This window comes from Gymnoscopelus braueri, assembly GCF_963280865.1.
Source record: "Gymnoscopelus braueri genome assembly, chromosome: 24".
NCBI classification, from domain to species: Eukaryota; Metazoa; Chordata; class Actinopteri; order Myctophiformes; family Myctophidae; genus Gymnoscopelus; species Gymnoscopelus braueri.
Genome location: NC_137626.1, coordinates 22,487,363 through 22,493,540, shown reverse-complemented (window position 1 = coordinate 22,493,540; position 6,178 = coordinate 22,487,363).

The following is a 6,178-nucleotide window of genomic DNA, read 5'->3' as shown; positions in this document are numbered from 1 at the left end:
TGTATGTATGTGTGTGTGTGTGTGTGTGTGTGTGTGTGTGTGTGTGTGTGTGTGTGCGGCCGTGCGCACACGTGCGTGCGTGCGACCACAGACGTTAAGGGTCTCATTACCATGCCAGATCAATCAATTCTGGGTGGACTGAAAACAGAGATCAAACTAATTGACTCATTGATCCATTTGTCACATCAGCATAATTATAGCTATCCAGTATCAATACAGGGAGATCCTGGATAGGCTATCTTGTAAAACACTGCAATGTGAGTTGTAGCCTAATGTTTTCCAGTAGATTTTCTTTTCTTCATTCCATGGTTCACAGTGTTGCTATGTATTCCCAGGATATAGTCCTTGCAAATGTTTATTCAGTGCCAAGGCCAACAGATCAATACATTGAAGAGAAGAAAAAAAACCTGGTACAATTAACCCACTTCTCAGTATCCTGGTTTGTACTACAGTGAAATAATGTGCCACAGTATCATTTATCGTAATGCCCATTCACACCAACATACATTCTTATTGCCATGTATTTTTGTACAGATGAGAAGGAAGCTGATAAACATCTAAAAGACACGCACATCCCAGACCTGCTTGGCTGGGTGCTGGATCACAAAAGTTAAACAGTATGCAAGAATAAAAATCTGCACAGTATTGCTGCTCCCAAATGCAATTTTACATTGTACATACAATTAATTTGTCTCAGTGTGGTTGGTGCATTGCACTGATCTAACAATGAATCATTTTCAATTATTCACAACGGCATACTCGAAATAAAAGTATTATCTAGTCATGATGTTAACTCAGTTACAGTAAATAAACCTCCCCTTTAGCTTTGTGCAAGAAGTCCCATTCATATCTTTGTGCAAATGCAATACAAGCCTAAACAAAGCTCTGAATAGTGTTCATACATTTACAGTGAGATTTTCAGGACCTCATTAATGACGTGAATTTCCAGTGGAGGTTGATTCAGACTGACAAAACTGTCCAAGTGTATAAACACAGCGGCTGTTTAACCAGCCTGGTGTTCAGAAACAAGCCATACATACATCCTGTAATCAGGGCAGCTGCTTGGAAATCTAGGTCCCATGACAACACATCTCATGCATGCGCATGTAACAAAGACATCTGCTGTTAATTTAACACTTACTGGTCTATTTTTCACTATCAGTTAAAGTAAGTTAATTGAACACTCCGTATTTTATACTGTGGGATCTTTGAGGTTTCGTGTCTACCCATTGAAGTCTTCTTTCTCAACAAAATTTAAGAAAGAATATTGTGTTGTTTCCCCACACTGATTCTATCTATAGCCCTTTGGATGAACATTCATTACTATTTCATCTCTACTGAACAGTTATTTATAGGATGCGCCTCCCGCTCCCCTTCCTCTTCAATCACTCCCCCGACTTTTTTCATTCATGCATCTTCTCCAACCCTCCCACCCCATCCCCCATCACATCCTTGCCAGCCTGCCTGCCAGCCAGCCAGCCAGCCTGTCTGCCTGCCTGCCTGCCTGCCTGCCTTCTTTCCATCCTTCCCTCCTCTCTCCCTCCCTTCCTATCTTCCTCCCTTCCTCCCTTCCGTCCTTCCTTCCTCCCTCCCCTTAGCTCTTTCTCTCCATCCCTTGTTAGTTTTCTTGGTTCTTTCTTTCCTTTTTTCCCCTGATCCTTCTCCTTCTTTCTTTTCCTTTACCTCCCTCCCTTCCCCTGATTCCTGTCTTATGTTTTGTTATGTATGTATGTATGTATGTATGTATGTATGTATGTATGTATGTATGTATGTATGTATGTATGTATGTATGTATGTATGTATGTATGTATGTATGTATGTATGTATGTATGTATGTATGTATAGATCTATCTATCTATCTATCTATCTATCTATCTATCTATCTATCTATCTATCTATCTATCTATCTATCTATCTATCTATCTATCTATCTACAGTACACACACACAGTTAAAGTCACAGTTGCGTGCTGACTGCCTGTTTACACAGATGATATTTTCCACGTCCCATGGTGTGGCCTTGAGCCTCATGCCAACAATACAAGTCGTGAGTGGCGTGAAAGGCCTGGCCTGTGTGTGTACAGTATGTGTAATACACACATACACAGTGTAAGAAACAATGGGAGGTATTTCTCCAAAGAGTCAGTGTGTGTGTGTGTGTGTGTGTGTGTGTGTGTGTGTGTGTGTGTGTGTGTGTGTGTGTGTGTGTGTGTGTGTGTGTGTGTGTGTGTGTGTGTGTGTGTGTGTGTGTGTGTGTGTGTGTGTGTGTGTGTGTGTGTGTGTGTGTGTGTGTGTGTGTGTGTGTGTGTGTGTGTGTGCGTGCGTGCGTGCGTGCGTGCGTGTGTGTGTGTGTGTGTGTGTGTCTGTCTGTGTGTGTGTGTGTGTGTGTGTGTGTGTCCAAGTGGGGGGTTGGGAAAAGACCCAGGGGTCAGTGATGGTATATAGGGGGCAAACTTGTAAGTGGGGGTGGCGCATGTGTATGCGTGCGTGTGTGTGATTAACCAACTTAGTGTGAACTGCACAAAGTTGCGAAACTGTGATGCAAATATTGCAAGATTTTCAACTTAAAAACATGTCACATCCGTCAAAAATAAATTCTGATGGAGAATCAGTTATTTTTGTCTTCTAACTAATGTGAAATGTCATGGAAACCAATATTAGACCTCACAGATCCATATGGCTCATGTGGACTTCAGTGGACTAATTATACTGTCAATTGATTAGTTGTGTGATTCCCTGTGTGTGTGTGTGTGTGTGTGTGTGTGTGTGTGTGTGTGTGTGTGTGTGTGTGTGTGTGTGTGTGTGTGTGTGTGTGTGTGTGTGTGTGTGTGTGTGTGTGTGTGTGTGTGTGTGTGTCTGTGTGACGAGATGTAGAGAGAGATAGGGAGTGATAATAGAAAGAGAGAGAGAGAGAGAGACAGATCAATCAACGCACAATCAATCAATGCACAAATCTCCAGAGTCTGTGCAATGAATTAAAACGTGCACTTTGCAACCCACCCAACCCTGGACCAGGAGAGCCTGTGGGACGTCGTACAAATATACAAAGCCGCACCCAGAGTACAGCACCCCACACCCAGAACACACCTCACTACACCCAGAGGCCCCCGTGCCCCACCAAGGCAACCCCCTGCCGCCCTCGGAGGTCACCCCAACACAACACACCCCAGGCCAGCCCACCCACCTAGCCAGCCCACCCAATTACATGGCCACCCCACATCAAACATACGCACCACCACCCATACACAACATACTGTACAAGCACCACACCCCCCATCAACAGCATAACCACCTGAACCAACAATTCTTTCTAAATACGACGGCACTATAGAACACACAAAAAACTATACTTACCTCGGCCCCTAAACAACAGTAGCACATGGGAAACTTCAACAAAGCAGTGAACGACCTGAGAGAAAAGGCAAGCTTTCTATGCCCTCAAAAGGAACTTTAAGCCAGACATCCCAATGCAAATCTTAAAGATATTAGACTCCGTCATAGAACCCATCTCCCTATATGGTTGCGAGATCTGGGGTCCCCTTGCCAACCAAGAATTTGAGAAATGGGACATACACCAAACTGAACTCTGCAAATCCATCCCCCGCACCCAATGGAAAACAACAAATAATGCTTGCAGGGCAGAATTAGGACGATACCCACTCATTATCAAAGTAAAGAAGAGAGCGCTTAAATTTTATTATCACCTAAAAGAAATCAACCCAGACACACTCCATATAACATAGCCCTCAACCATAGAGAAAACCTTCAGGGATGCCCTGCTGGTCCAGCCTAAGCATAACTACCAGACGGAAAACCAATTGGACTAAGAAAACAAAAAGAAAGCTACCTGACATACTGGAAAGAGACGACCCAAAACCAAAGCAAAGTGGAATGCTGCTGTTGCGATAAAAGAAGGGAAGGTTATAGCCAATGGAATACAACCACCCTATAAGGACAACTAACCATTGAGTCATCCCAAAGTGACTGCAAAAGATTGCTGCTAAGCTTTACACCCTGTGTATACAACATGTAATGATGCAATGTGACATAGCTCTCTTTACACAATGCTGTACCCCCTCCAACTGTATATACTTCCCCCATTTTCAACTGTTTTTATTATATTTTGACACTTGTTTTCTCATGCCAATAAAGCTCCTTTGAATTGAATTGAATTGAGAGAGAGAGAGAGAGAGAGAGAGAGAGAGAGAGAGAGAGAGAGAGAGAGAGAGAGAGAGAGAGAGAGAGAGAGAGAGAGAGAGAGAGAGAGAGAGAGAGAGAGAGAGCAGTGATTGATCTGAAAGGCTGATGTGGATTCAGCACCAGGGACAGCAGCCCACCGTCCGCCCCGCCCCCTCCTCTCACCACTAGCTGGGCTGCAGCATTCTCAGCTCCATCTCTAGAAAAAAACAAAACAAAAAAAACAAAAGCAGAAACGTCATAAGCTCAAACGTGTAAATTGAATGATAAATGATAATCGTGCGCATGTGAAATCTGTGTCGATATTGGTGAGAGAAACAACTGACATCACGCAAGCACTGATATACTTTCTAGAGGAGGAGGAAAAAAATAAACAATTAGATAAATGTTTGAGGTGATTATGATTTATGAATCATCAAGTAAATAAAGAATACACATGGATACAAAATAGTGTTGTGTATATATAACTTTATGGTATATATAGGCCTACTATATATATATATATATATATATATATATATATATATATATATATATATATATATATATATATATATATATATATATATATATATATGATGATATGACGGTGTGGGAGCCACGTGTCTACGTAAGCCATTCCCCCCAGAAGTCAGCGCCCACCCGTCATCATCATCATCTCTCCAGCGCAGGTGAAGTCAGGCAGCAGAGCAGAGCAGGGGACCGGACCGCCGTCACATCCCTACCCGGATTCCATCCCACTTTCTGGGGGTAGAAGAGGAGCCATAAGCCCGCCACTCATCAGCAGCAGCAAAGGTGATCGGGGAAAGAGTCAAGAGAGAGGAGAACGGGCGAGAGAAGAGGGAGAGAGCACCACAGCGGAGAAGGAGAAGAACGCAGAGACGAGGAGGAGGAGGAGAAGAAGAAGAAGAGGAGGAGAGAGACAGACAGACATTGGCGCATTGGAGCTTATGGATTATTGAGAACTGCAGGGCCGGACTGTAACAAGCACGAATGCAAACTGATCAACACTTTTCAAACACTCTGCAGAACAACAGCGAGGAGGAACTGCGGACAGAACCTTGGCTTGAGCGTTATTTACGCTGTATTTGACTTTATAGCCCACCACCAACGCGGCAGGAACAGTAGCAGCCCATTTGGTGGTTTGCGTGTGAGTGTATGCGCGTCTATATGCGGTCCATGCGTGTGCGCGTGTGTTTGGAAAGGAGCCCCCCCGCTGCAGTAGTAGCCTGCTGTTATTAGGGGTGCAACACCTGCTTGTGCTTTTGGTGACTGTCAGCCGTCCTATTCCTATATCCCCCTCCCCTAAAACACACTCACACAGACCCACACTCACACAGACCCTGTCATTGCCTGCCATCCATCCCCCCACTAATATGCAATGGTTTTTCGTGCAGAAACCCCCAGCTGCCTCGTATCGCCGACTTCATCACGCTAGCCCTGCTGCCGCATGCCTGTCTGCTGCCACACAGGTTCAACCCCCGCCGCGCGGCAGGAGACGCGATCACAAACGGAGCGTTTTGGGGCTTTTGACGTCGCGGCGGTCGGGTGGCAGTGGCAGCAGCGACCGCGACAACAACTCCTCCACCACCGCTAAGATCACGGGAAAAATCATCACAGCGGCCGCTGACTTTTTGGTGCCGCGCTGCTGCTACGACGAGGACGCCGCGGAGTGCGTGCGGCTGCTGGTCTCCGAGCTAGCGGATCAGGAGCCGAGGAGCGACGAGCCGGGCGTTCTGTTCCTATTCCTGTCTATGGTGCAGATAGTGGGACCCAAGTACCACCACCGGACTGAGGAGCCCGACAGCTGGCCGGACCTGCTGGCATGCAAACAGGGAGCCAGCTTTGCCCCCATGCGGTGGGTGAATTTTAGGCTGCTGCCGCATCCGGAGCATCTCTTCTCGTCCCCCACCTCCGCCTCCTCCTCCTCCTGCCTCATCTACTCTTCCTCCACCTCCTCCTACCCCGTCTCGGCCAAATCC